General features: G+C 50.4%; 1 protein-coding gene across 1 annotated transcript in view; it reads right to left on the bottom strand.

Moving 5' to 3' along the window:
• Kst (spectrin beta chain, non-erythrocytic 5 kst) overlaps window positions 1-10,844 on the bottom strand; it is a 189,259-nt gene extending 178,415 nt beyond the window's left edge. The window contains exon 1 of the mRNA XM_077680340.1: window positions 10,451-10,844. The gene's annotated coding sequence lies outside the window, so the exon portion shown is untranslated. The remainder of the gene's footprint in view (window positions 1-10,450) is intronic.
• Window positions 10,845-14,537: the final 3,693 nt, after the last annotated feature.

The following is a 14,537-nucleotide window of genomic DNA, read 5'->3' as shown; positions in this document are numbered from 1 at the left end:
GTAGGAAAGGCGGGATTTAAAGAGACAGATGGGGTATATAAAAGATGGGAAGTGGAGCTTGAGTAGCGAGAAAACAACGAGTAAAGGTAACTACGAAGACAGAAAACCACGGTCGACAACAATGCCTAAAACAGAACAGGTGAACTGGCAATACGGGCGAATGAAAGACGTATACACAGTGTCCATACAGTCGTTCAGACAAGCCTGTGGCCTTAAGAAAGCGAAGTAAGGCTTTTGTGGCCTTTTGGGACTGCGGTGAGCAACGCCTGTGACATAGAACGGTCTGCGCAGTTAGGAAGCGAGGGCTGTATAGGCAATGCGCTTGTAAACGTATATGTACCCTGAAAGCGTGATGAACTACTCCAACGCCCACTCCGCCTTTATGCCCTAGTCGAGTCCAGAACCCACTCTCCGGTCACTAACGTCGCAGAATCAAGGTCCCCGGACTTGACCACGAACGGAGACGTGACTCCGCCATCTGGAGGCTTTGTACTATTTCATATGTAACAGTGCTTGTGCGTGGGCGGCAATATGTTGGTGTGCGACCCACTCACTCTCCGCAATGCATGCCGGGTACAAGTCCACAGCGCGCGTTGCATTTCCAGCGCCCGCTCGTGGAATGACAAAGTTCCGAAGAGTGTAGCGTCATTGCCGATCTAAGTGGTGGCCTCGTGTTGACGACAATGGCCTCGGCCTCACTTTCATTCTGGCCGTAAATGAAACTTGACCAATTCAAGAATTAATAATTAATTTATAGTGGTTATCCCCTTTGCATTGGCCGATAATGTGTGTCATCTCCCCAAAAGGGTTAACGCATCCATCTTGCTCTACCTGTGAAATTTGCATTGGGCGATAATGTGTGTCATCTCCCCAAAAGGGTCAACGCATCCATTTTGTACTACCTGTGAAATTTTGCCTTCCTCTTACCGGCAGGTTCTCAAATATTGCCCATCACAGGTAGCAGCTGTCTCCAGCCACGCTCCCCCAACTCCGCGTACGCCCCATATTTTCGTCGACTGGTCTCCAGAGAGGCTCAGCGTCGGTGTATACGTAATTTCGTCAAACAGTACCTATAGCACACCTTTCTTACACGTAAAAAAAAATGCCCATCGCGTCATTCGAGAAAGACATCATTTCCCCACACTCTTCTTAGCGTTCCATCACAGCACAGCTTTTGACGAGCACAACACGCCAAACAGCTGCGCACAAAGAACTGGGAGAACGGACTCGAGATAACCGTGACGTCACAGGAACGCAGGGCTAGATGGCCCGCAGGTACAGAGCCCAAGGTTCCACCGCACCCACGGTCCAACATTCCGGCGAAATTACTCCAGCGTGGGTGCATACATCGACGCAACAGTACACGCACGACCCGCTGTTCACGGACGGCGAATCACACTTGGCACATGCACTGACAAAGGACGGAGGAGACTCGGCGGAGAAAGTGCCCGATAATGGGCCGCTTATATGCGTGTCCTCCTGTAGAGGCACGCATATCATTACTAACAGCCGCGCTGGGAGGCTGATTGCCGAGTCCACGCACGCACCTGCCTGTGCGCGCACACCGCAGTAGACACTATATAGCAGCGCTATATAACGGAGACAACGAGGCTCGCCAAGCCGAGACCGCATGCCAACGGGTAGGACGACGTGCTACAGGCGCTTCGTACACAAGCAGCGCGCATTATGACGATGATAGCGGTGAGGGGGGCGTACTTTTCCTTCGTCAGAAAAGGAGCGCTCTGTAGTATACACCGGGATGTGCAACAGCGTCTGGATAGCCCAAGATAGCACCTGCCGAACCACACCCTACACTGGGTGTATACATGTCCTTACAGACTGACACGAAATGCCACTGCAACGAGAAGGAAGTTGTTACCTGCTTGAATAAATGTCAAAAAAATAGGAGAAACTCCCACGAGGGAATCGTCGAATAGATGCGTAAGCCGTTCCGAAATACACCGAGACCCTGTAAGGTAAGCTGTACTGTTATACACAGATGCATTGCTGGGAAAAGACTTCTCCCTGCGCCATATGCGCAATATAATTTTAAAGTAAGAAGGACCTATAGCCTCTTGTTAAATGCGCTTCCATATATACGACCCGAAGTGTCCTCAGAACGGAAGCAGTAGCATACGCTGAGCCCATGTAAAGTCGGATTCACTACTGTACAGAACTGGACAGACGCATTTTCTCGTTGAGTTCACATAAAAATGTTTACGCATTAAAAAAAACAATACACGCGGTATACACAATACACAACAACACAGTTTAGCCTGCGGCGCACTTTTCCTACAGCGAAATAATTCTTGGCTGCGTGCACGGCCTGCAGTCGCGCGCAGGCCGCATTAAAACGCCCGCATTCCATATAATCCGGGGCTGTTGTAGCTGCGAGCCACATGTGCGGCGACATTGACCGATTCGTGTCGCTGTCGTGCAAGGTGGCACTGTCCTTCGCGTTACACAGAGGGCAACCTTTTGTTGTTGTTGTTGTTGTTGTTGTTGTTTGCCCCGCCTTTATTAGCAATCGCAGCATGGCCACCACCGCAGCGGGGTTTCGCTGCAAACTGCAATCGCGAATCGAGAGGAAAATACCGTGTGCTGCGCAATCTCGGCCCATAATAGTTTATGGGAGGCGAAACGAGCTGCTTTCTAGGCATGCATGCGCAGAACATCGCCGCGTGTGCATGCTCCTGTCGTTTCGTGCAGAGGTGCAAGCTCATAAATCGACCGCCAAGCAAACGCGCTGTGCTCGCAAATGCAATCGAGCACAGACAGCCTCCCCGAACATCCAAAGGCCGCGGCGTGTACAGGCGTTAGTCGTTGTGCGTGTAGCGTGCGTAGGAATATGCCGAAGAGTTTAAAAGAAATAACCGTACTGCATTTAGGCAGCGCCCAAACGTTTACCATTTACCACGAACAGGGCTCGTGTATATCCGAGTGATGGGAATGTTGCGAGCAACGTCCGCGTCAGCAAATACATCTTTCTTTTAACGGATAGCCTTCCCGAATACGAGTTGAAGCAGGGCAGGACCAGCGTGAATTGTGAAACAGGTGAGCTGAAGAGTGTTAAAGGGACAGACAACCGATTTTTGTCGCGTATATGTTCTCTAGCTCACATGAAAGCCAGCGTTTTATATAGCCCGATAACCACAAGCAATTTCTAAACAAACTGGCGGAAATAATTTTAATTTGGCAGCAAACTTCCTGAAATCGGAAGGGTGGCGGTTCGTAGTGTCGAAACTTGACACTACAATATGTGTCCCTGTCACGTGACCTGCAAACCTAGCAGTTACTGTAACTGCTGAAACGTTTATTTACGCATTGAAAACCTTTTAACACAAGTATTCGTACGAGGTTAAATTGCGTATGTATTTCTAAACATTATTCTGAAATTTTTAAAGACACGCCGCCCGCCGTCGCTGGGTGCCTCTCAGCATGCCTCTCAGTGTGGCTAACTGAGCCTCCATGCCCAGAATCAACGGCAGCGTTCAGTAAACAGATCCAGCGAAGCAGCTTTGACGATTCTGCCTGAGTCAGGGGCGTTTGTTCTGCCAAAATATTTGATTTCAGTTTCCAAATACGCCAACGGCAGCTTAAAAAAAAAAAAAAAGAAGAAACGTCGCGCCCGGGGAGAATCGAACTTCCCGCCTCCACAACGTGAAGCCAGATTCTACCTATCGTCTATTTCAACAGATGGCGCATTCGTGCAAAATAGACCGTTGCATTAAAAAAACACATGAAGGAACAGGAAAGCCTGCGATTCAGACTTTTTTAGCTGGGAACAAGTTTTTAAATATCGTTTTTTATTTCGCATATAGACAAAAAGTATGTTGCCGAGCTACTCTATGTCATGGTTGCCAGCATTAGTTTTGGGAGGGACACATACGGCTCGTAGATCAAAAAATTCGATTTAAAAAGTTCTAGGGCGTTATCAGCAAAACCGTTTCTCGTCAAGGTGCTTTAAGTGATGCCCTTTCATTTGGGATAGAGAATATATACTCGACAAAAATCGGTTGTCTGTCCCTTTAAACACCGTTTTGGAAAATGTCCATCTCGCTGCGAGCGCGTGCGTACAGATTAGCTCGGAGTTCCTGTACACAGCTCCCCTATGGAGCCTATCGACGAGATTGACTGTCCAGACCAGCGACTCCGCAAGTCTGCCTTCCACCCTATTTTAGATGCGAAGCATCTCATGCTCGGGGCTGTGTCCCTCCCTCCTTGTCCGCCGTCCGTACTCCACTGCGCATACGCGTCTCTTCAGCCCCGTCAGCGTTTGGGCTGACGTCAGCGCAGTCCACTACAAAAAGAAATATAGTTAGGCGGCGCCCAGTTTCGATCCCACGACTCTCTGGCCGCAACGGGAGGTATACGTGGCGCTCTTCCCACTGCGCTACAAACCGGGACGGGAGCATGCGCTACGAACGCGCCTTACGTGCTTCACTCATTCAAACTAAGTCAAGAAGCCAGTGATACAACGAAGGCACGCGAAGCTGAACGTCACCGGAAACGACGAACTGAAACTAATGGGAACTTCAGTCGACCCCAGTCAGGGGTCGACTAGTCAGACTAGTCAGGGTTCCCCTACGGGAAGATGGTGTAATTTTAGATGCAGAGCATCTGATTCACTCGCCTTGTCCCTCCGGCGTCGTCGTCGTTGTCGTCGGCGTTGTCCACCCCTCCCCCATTCTCCTCGCCGCGCCAGCTGCGCTCTCCGCCGCTCACCCCCCTCTCCTCTCCGATAGCGAACACTCTCGCGCGAGGGGCATTGGATTTGGATTGGATTGGGATTGGGATTGGGATTGGGATTTGGATTTGGATTTGGATTTGGATTTGGATTGGGATTTGGATTGGGATTTGGATTTGGATTGGGATTTGGATTGGGATTGGGATTTGGATTGGGATTGGGATTTGGATTGGATTGGATTGGATTGGATTGGATTGGATTGGATTGGGATTTGGATTGGATTGGATTGGATTGGATTGGATTGCGTCATAGCCGCGGCAGACGCGCTGGGGCCGGCGCATGTGCAGTACTCTCTCTTCCGCGGTTTCCTCTCCTTCGGGCGCGCTGCGCATATAACCAGTGTGCCGTTCTCCGGCGAAGCAACGTCCACGCTTGGCTCAAACAGCTGGAGTCCACGCCGCTTTACAAGTACGCCAACGTCGTCATCGACTGGGACCGGCTTACGCAGTCCCCTCAACGTTATGCGCGCTATAAAACGCGGTCCCTTCGCCGCTCCGCCTATGCGTCGCATCTACACAGGGGTTCCCGCGAGGGGAGGTGGGAGTTTTTTTTTTTATCAGCCGAGCTGTTCTAGGGCTGGTTCTGAAGAGGTTTCGTGTCACGCTCTTTGGAGCAGTTTGTTCCGCCGGGCAAGCGCCGGTTCCCAGTACAGAAAAAAATTCCTAAAAAAAATGAAAGAAGGTCCTACACCATCCATGTTTTGCTATAAGACGGCTTATATTGTCCCTCATAAAATGTCTTCCCGGGAATGCATTTGTGTTTCGAGGTGGAGCCGACTTTAGGTAGATCGGTGCCACCTTGGCCTTTAAAGCTGGCTTTCCCACATTGCCTGTTGCGCAGTGCAGCATGGCCATGTACGGAGGATTGATTGATTGATTGAGGGGTTTAACGCGCCGACGCAACGCAGGCGATGAGGCGCGCCGTAGTGGAGGGCTCCGGATTAATTTTGACCACCTGGGGATCTTTAACGTGCGCCGAAATCTCGCACACACGGGCGTTTTTGCTTTTCGCCTCCATCAGAAAAGCGGCCGCCGCGGCCGGGAATCGAACCCGCGACCTCGTGCTCAGCAGCGCAACGCCTTAGCCACTGAGCCACCGCGGCGGGTTGTACGGAGGAGGCATGGTAACAGAAAAGCGCTGTAACTGTTGTTTTACCGGACCTATCCGGAAACAAATTTTGTGACAATTAGCCGCGAAGACGACTCCAACATTACGCACACGAAAGAAGCCGAAGATGGACGGAATCTTCGTAAAGACAACCCGGAGGCCCGCTGTTTCAGCAGATTTCACACTCGGTGGAACTGGGTTCAGATTTTTTTTTTTTCTTCAGCACGCTTGCCGCAGAAGCAGAACTCTGAAGCGCATCGAACGTGCCCTGGATACGAGCAAACGGCAATATAATCTACGTATGTATACAAACGGCTATCCGCCAAGAAAAGCGGCTGCTACAAAAAGCATCCGGACATTTTTGCTGGAAGTGTTGCCCTAACGCGCCGCCTCACGCGTCCGTTCAAAAACGTCTCGCACGCGTTTACACCTGGTCGGACGACGCACATACAGGCGGCCTTGTTTTCGCACCGCCTCACTAATGACCCCCTAACTTAACCCGCAACTGCATCGTTCGTAGCGCGGCCTCGTTGACCCCCGCTCGGCGAAGGGGAAGAACGGTACGCGCGTAAAGCGAGAGAGGAACGCGGCTTAACCAATTACTTCGTCGCGTTTAAACCAATCTCGCACGGTTATAGTGACGGAGCATGAATGAGCACTCGGTTATTACGCGTGCTAAACAGCTCGGTCGCCGCAGATCACATGTTAGCGCAGTTGCGGTCCGTTTATTACAAAACCCCGGTTACTACGAAACGAGCAAATAACACCACATCACCATCATGTTAGCCATTAGCGGGGTAGGCCGTGGCGATATGACGGGAGAGGGGACAGTGGGTAGCCCAAAAGCTGAACTCCAGCTTAAAACAACAAATAGTACAATACAACAAATAGTTTGACGGTGAGTGAAGGAGAGAGGAAATAAGGTCAGATAAAGCGTACAGATGACAGCGGCGAGGCGGGGTTTGTGACAGAGGACTTGAAAATAAATTGACAGCCGACTTTTCCCCGAGAAAGCCGTCGAGACCGACAATCATCATCGCCTGTGGGGCGAATACAAAACTTTGGAGTAATCGTCATCGACAGTGTGGGCAGTTCACGCAGCACATAACGCATCTGCCTCCCGTATAGGGTTTCCTGTGCTGTTGTTAAATAACTACAAAAAACGGCGCCCCGGCGGACAGAGTTCTGCGGGTTATTTAAGCACTTTTCGAGCCAATAAAAGCAGTTGTTAGAGTGCGCTCGATCGTGTATGTCTTATTGTGAGCCCGTTTGATCAGCGCAAACTTAATCACGGGTCTGCCTCCCACCCCACGCAATGCTAAGGGGGGAACGGCTTGTTTTTTTGTTTGTTTCTGTGAGTGAGTGAACGCCAAGAAAATGTAATCTGAACCTCAAAGCAATGCGCAATGCGCAATGCGCAATGCACGCACGCGCACGCACGCACACACACACACACACACACACACACACACACACAGACAAAAACAATACACACCCACAGTATGCCGCGCTACAGGGCGCACGGATGGTCCGGTATGCACCTAAATCACCAACTCTAAGGCAGAAACAGCAGAGAAAGAGAGAGCGGTGGCTCAATGAATTTTCTACGGATGAAATTTATCTCGCAATATAAAAGCGCGCCTTTATTCCCTCCACCCTCTCCCGCACCCGCATTGAAACGAGAAACGACGCGAAGAAAAGGCGAACACGAGCGAGCGCTCGCGCTCCACTGCCGGGGAGTAAAAATGATGGATACGGCTTCTGCAAACTCGTTCGCATTAATAACACTTCGAGCGCGGTGATAGATCGAGGGTGCATGCACAATGAATAACGCGCGGGAGGGCAGCCAGGGGGCTCTTCTTACATATGGAACGCGTGCTACACGCAGCAGTACAGGCTCCTTTGTAAAGCCACGCAGAAAGAAAAAAAAACATGCACACACACAAGCAAACGAGAAAAGTCCGCATCTGCACGGCCACTTCTCGAACGTGCCAAGATCCTTATCAATTTTACACGAGCCAAGAACGATAGGTATGTGCACGCGCTCGCGGAAATGGCGACGCGAGAATCGCGGTTATTTCGTTGTCTGCTGCAAACGCGTACACACGAATGCAGCGACGTCTCCGAGCGGCGGGGTCATATGTTTGACCGCGGCCGCTGATTTCAACGTCCCATATTTTCTCTCCCTCGCGAACCGACGCGGAGTGGGAGCGGAATACTCGAAATGCGCGATTGTCACGCTCGTAGCGCTGTAATTGATGAACGTATCTCATAACACAGTAACGTATAGCATCACTAAATAAAGGTTTATTTAGTGACGCTAGTAACGTATACAGCGCGCCTAGGATGGCAACACTGCAGTACCACTCCTTAGAGCGTAGTACGTCTAGAAAAGGAATCTGGAGTACGGCCATACAGCGACCGTTTTAGTGGACCATGGCTGTGTCGGAAGTGCATGGGAAGTGTTTCCACAGTGCGACGGGAGTAACTAAGGCACGATGACGATTCTGTCGGTGTGTCACTATCGATTGGAGATTATTTCTGCAGCCCCACAAAGCAGCTGACGCGCACAGGCATAAACTTGAAAAAAAGAAAAAAAAGAAAACTAAACTCTCGACTGCGTAGGGGAAAAGATGAGCAGGAAATTGTGGGAAGGCTGAGGCATACGACTTGATAATCATCCTCACCACCACCACCATCATCATCAGTCGTAGCAAGTGCAGGACGACGGCATTCGCCCAACATGCCTGTCTCGCCTTAGCGTATGCATGCAATTATACATCAACCGTCATTACCAATAAATCAATCATAACGGAAACATTCTTCACAAATCAATCACGTCATCACCCTCCACATTATGAATCAATTCGTTATTATTTTCGTTACCCCAATCTGGACTTGACTGTCCTTACACGTGGCTTTTTGCACGGACGTCAGCCTAGCTGCCCTGTTTGCGAAGTACAATCACGGTGAAAGTCTGCATGCACGCTTATCTGATGCCCTTATCTTCGGGGGCGCTGACAATGCTGAAAGTGGGCCACAAGAAAGGGCTGTGGTGATGTCATGTGCAAGCTATGTGTAAATCATGAATGAACCATGCTTTCTGATTTCCCAGTGCGCTTATTTCATTTATTGTACATTACCACCGCACATCTTCGTACAAAGAGCTAAATTTAACATGACTTTTAATGGGTAGGCTAGGTCAGTCAGGCTAGCCGCCCGACTTGCTACGCCAGATGGGGGTGAAGTTTATATTAACAGATGTGGAAAGATCTCATGACTGTTCAAACACACAGACACACATTGAAAAAAGCACAGCCAATCAGGCGAAGCAGTCACGGGGAAACGTTTACAGCTGACTGCCACATAACTTAAGACGTTCAGCTGAAGTATATAGCTTATCGTCGAGCAATACCTCAATCCTGGGAGCACTTCATGAAGTAAAACCCGCCCACCTTTCTGCCGCATTTCCTACCACAGCAAAACATGAAACAGGCCCGTTAACTCTTACAACATCGAAACCATAAATGTGGGCGCGGTCGACTGGTTACTTCCAAACAACACCTCCATAATCTCTCTCTCTCCCCTTTATTTATCTTTTCTAGATCTCGCAAGGACACTGCGCTTGCCGGAGGCAACGGCAGGTGAGGAATGTGGCGATTACGCGTGCAGGATTCGCGGCGACGATGGCTCCGTGCAGACACTGCAACGCAGGCCCGTCTTATCGCGGGAGGACGCTAATACATGCGCGCGCCCGTGCTGATAAGGAGCCCTCGGGTTCGAATGATAACGCTGGTGCAAGAGTCCCGTTCTCCCCGTGCTCCTCACAACGGTTCGCAGTGTTGTTCAAATTCTCGTCCGCTCCTATTAGAATGTTAATAATAACCCTGACTGAAATGACGACTGATAAAACGCGTGTAGACGTTGCAGTGCGTGGCCACGGCGCAACACTATCGGCTACTTAACGGTGCAGTGGCCAGCCGACAAAGTGACAAAGTAAAAAAAGGCGTCCAAACTCAGGTTTAAATCGGGTAAGCCACTCAAAAACGGGCAAGTTTTTTTGCAAAGCAGACGGCGATAAGAGAACTGATGCCAATGCAGTTCTGGTGTACTATTTTCCACCATATTAGGGCGTCTTTTAAAAAGAAGTAGGTCACGAAAGATGACAGGTAAAAAAAGCTTGGTTAAAATGAGAAAATAAGGGTAAAATGATACACAAAATAGCATATACAGAAAAAAAGAATCAGACACGCAGTTCCTTGCGGGCGAATTCAAACGAATTCTGTAGGGGCGGACATGACCAATTCAAAGGAACAAAACCGTTACAGCGACACCGATTAACCGCGACGCCGGACGCCCACAACTGCGCTGAGTGAAGAGAGAGGTGACGTACCCAACGCGCAAAAGGAGGGGCTTTCACTCTTTGTCTCTCTCGATCTCTCTTCCAGTGACCGACTTTATAAAAAAACACAACTGCTTGTTCGGAGATTCTAAAAAAGTAACACCCAGAACCCGTCGTCATAAAACGTCACACAAGCTCCACTCGCGGACTACACGACGAGTCCACGCATAGGGAAGGAAAGCTCGCCGACTCACCTCTGAGTCTTTTCCTACAAGCTCGTTCTCACGGGCGTCTCTCAAACAAGCCACGGGGAGGAAGAGGTCGCGTCGATAGAAGCGTCGAAAAACAAAAACGCGCACAAAAAGAAAAAAAAAATCTCCAAAAAGAATCCCACCGAAGGAGTCGCCGGCAAGGTCCCCCGCTCGGCCGGAGGAAAGCACTTTCTATGCACAATGCGGCGCCGGAGAACACACAGGCGAGGCGGGAACCGTTAGTCCGCCGTCGCTGCCAGCGTCGTCGTCGTCGTCGGGTCAAACGAAGAGCTCTCTCGCTGTCACACGGCCGCCCTCTTTCCTCTCCCGGCGACACACCCCGCGCCACACACTCGCTCGCACACACGCACACGCACGGAGGCACCTCGCGAAAGAGTGATAGCGCCGCCGCGACCACTCGCTCGGCTCGGCAGTGTGGCGCAAGATGAGACAAGCGGCCGCTCTCTTATCGCTCCCCCTAATCTGCTGCCCCCGAGTGAGGATCCACCTCTTCGGAGAGCGACGATAACGGCGGTGAGGGACTTCGGAACGCGGCCGAATCCCGGTATCGGCTGCGAGCGGTGAGCGGCCGCACTGTGTCACAGGGTGATTGATTGATTGAACGATCGAGTTACCGAGGGAGAGGAGTGGCCTTGTGAACTATGTAGGATTACAAGATATATCGTTGCGCCATCATTACATTACCTGCGATTACGTTTTTAGTGGACCACGTCGAACATATGCAATGCATGTCATTCGTTTGACGAGTATTATCTGTGGCGACGTGCATCACGACGTCAAACAGTTCGTCCCCGAGATTGGTTGTCATTAAAATAAAATGTTCATTTCTGCACACGCTGTTCATTACGGAGTATAGGTATATTATCCAATCCTATTGATCTCCATTACCTGATTTGGATGGTTTCTACCACCGAAACTGGATTCGCGAAGTGGCGAATTGAGTCATCGGTACAGCCTTGTTGAAGTCTCGCGCACAACGGCGACAATTTATGCCGGGCGGCGCAAAATCAGTCACTTTATTTCATTTCTGCCGCACAATCACAACGGCGTGCACAAAGGCCCTCTTTTGTATACCTACTGGCTACAGCTTAGTAACGCAACCACGACGGCTACATAGGTTCCGTCACGCCAATTGACGAATTCGGTAAACACGCCCGTTTTTGCTTTTCGCCTCCTTCAGAAAAGCAGCCATCGCGGCCTGGATCGTAGCCGCGTCCCTGTGCTCAGCAGCACAACGAACTTCGCCACTGAGCCACCGAGGCGGGTAACTTCGATCCAAGTTACAACAAAAAACAACGCCAAAGAGAGAATTCAGAAATACAAAAAAATATTTTCCTTCAAGGAACACCAAACAAAGCACAACTGTACTCCATTTTCCAGTTTTATATGCACATACCTGTTTTTGCACATATTTAATGTCCGTCCATGCGCAATGACTGCGTCACATATACAGGTAATGCAGCAGTAGAAATTGGGTTGGGGCTTTTCTTTTTTTGTTTTCATTTCTCTGCGTGTCTTTTTTTTTTCCCTGGCCCCTAAATAAATGAAGTAAAGCCTCGTTATGAAAACCTACTCCGGACAGAAACTGGCTTCTTTATAAGCGATGCTTCGCTAAAGAAAGTAAGACTTGCTTGCTCTGCATCGCAGTTAGGACCACGAAAGACTTTGAATTAAGCGACACTTCCACGACAGCGACTTCGTTGTATAGTAATTACGGCCGCAACGCCAGCCAATGAGAATAGCTCTTAATGGGCCCGGGCGGCACAAGGCGCGGTTCCGAAGACGGCGACGAGTCCGTCAGCCCCTACACACCGGACAATGGAGACGGTATAGGTTATCGGCGCCGCACCGGCGCCGCATTCCACGGATTTTGATGCCGCGGAGAGGCGGAATGCGCTGCGCGATATATATACAGGCGGATACATATCCGCTGCGAGTGCGACGCGCAAGCCTGCACGTCCAAACGTCATACAAACCGGCAACAATTCGCGAATAGAACAACAACAAAAAAAAAGGACGCGAGAAGGGCAATTAATCACAGCCCGCGAGTGCGCAAACAAGGGCGCGGCAATGGCAGTTGAAAGTATGCTACTGGCGTGTTCGGTCAAAAATCCGAGGTTTTCTTTTATTGATGAAAAAGCCGTGGGCGCAAAAAATACAACATAAATGGAAATGGAAACGGACATCTCGTTCTGACGGACGAAGCGCATTTCTTTAGCTATACATGAACACAACAAGCGCATAAAAAAAAAAATCGGGGGCCAAATTACGAAGATCGCTTACTCGAAGGAAACTGTGGAGGTGTTGGTGCTGGAGAATGCAGCTTCTTCGGTAAGTGCAGGGGACTTCGCAAAACTGATTTCCCGCGAAGTGTCATTTCAAACACAAACATATATCAGTAAATATCATCTCTCTCTATCTATATTTCTGTGTCCGTCAGTCTATCGATACCACGACCTCGACCTCTTACACTCATTCGCAGAATGTCGTTGCAAGACTTTTTTCCTTCATTGTCCCGAGTGCACGATTTTCTAAGCATAGAAGCCACGCAACAAAACAGCCGTTACAAAATCCTCCAGGGCCACGTTTTCCGCGGACGATTGCACTAACATGAGAGATAGAGAGGTCGGAGAGCATCTCCGAGAACAATAAAATATTTTTTTCTCCGAAATAACGGCCCTTCGGAAAAGCAAGAGGTTCCATACGCACTCGCACCCCACTCCCCTTATCTAGAAGAGGAGGAAAAACGGCAGTACGCTTCACTCGCCATCGACGAGTTCGACCGCCCGCACGAACTTGCGCAACACCGAATACATATTCACTGAAAGGCGAGGAGTAAAAAGAATGCGCCACGCGATAACGGAACGCACCCTCCGCAAAGCTAAAACCAAGAATTTTTTTGCAACAAGACAAAAGAAACTGACCAGTACGGCAGGAATCAAAGAAGTCGCGTCACCCTTCCACCAGCGCAGGCTTCTTTTTATTTCTCGCCGGACCGGCCGCGGGGCAGGTATGCGCCGCGGGGCATATCGGGGGAATTCCTCAGCGTACAGCGCGAGCAGCAGTTGTGTCGCAACGTGCACGGTGAATGCCGCGAGGACCGGCTGTGACACGATCGTCGTCGGCGGCGCGCACAGAGGTCGCCGCGCGCATCGGTGCGCACCACCCCGCGTCGACCCCTTTTGTGCTCCACCCGTTCAACTAGCGTGGTCGTATACGAGCAGCGCTTACTATACCGTACGCGTGACGGGGTGGTTGGCCGCGGTACTCGAACAGCTGCGCGTTCATCTGCCCGCCTCTCGTCCTCCAGTTTTATTTTGACGTCGGAAGCATTACTGGAAGCATTAGCATACTCCGATGCGTATACGCGTCATTCCTTATTGAGCAGGCGGGTAATGTGAATTCACCTTTCCCTCGCGTGCATTTCTCCCCCCGCGTGGCCGATAGAGAACGCACGGCAGAACCTCGACAAGTGCCCTCGTTCCGCAGTGAAATTAGCTCCACAGTCATCTCACAGACCATGGCGCCGCGTTTCATACATTCTTTTCGTTAAACCAGAGCGCGTGGCACGGCACGACGCCGAGTTAGAAAACGGCGTTCTCAGTCCGGGGAAGCTTCTATCCTTCCCACTCGACTTGACATCTTTTATTGCCTTTTTTTTTTTCTTTAAATCTTTAACCTCCCTGCCTCTCATGTACTAAGTTATCTTTTCTTAAAAACATTTTTATTGAGCAGCCAAGGGAGCTGGAAAGGGACGTGGTCAGCCTCCCACGTCCAGGAGGCCGCGAGCCTGCGCCGAATCCAGGGCTCGTTGCACCAGGGCGATTTGATGCTCCGGCGCCGAGCTGGTCAGCGCAGACTCCCGCTGCTCAAGGGAGGGGGAGTGAATGGGGTGGGGGTGGTGGGGACATGAATACACAAGGTGGTAGGTTGTGAGAGGGATGTCACATTGTGGGCAGTTGTGGGGGAAAATGGACGGAGATACGTGGGAGAGGATAGTGTGGTTGTAGAAGGTTTCTGTTTGTAGACGCCAGCTCCCTTGGCTGCTCAATAAAAAAAAATGTTTTTT

This window comes from Haemaphysalis longicornis, unplaced genomic scaffold (genome assembly GCF_048455015.1).
Source record: "Haemaphysalis longicornis isolate Haplotype H1 unplaced genomic scaffold, Haemaphysalis longicornis Haplotype H1 scaffold_8, whole genome shotgun sequence".
NCBI lineage: Eukaryota > Metazoa > Arthropoda > Arachnida > Ixodida > Ixodidae > Haemaphysalis > Haemaphysalis longicornis.
The sequence above is the reverse complement of the archived record's forward strand: the minus strand, read 5'-3'. Positions and strand labels throughout refer to the sequence as shown.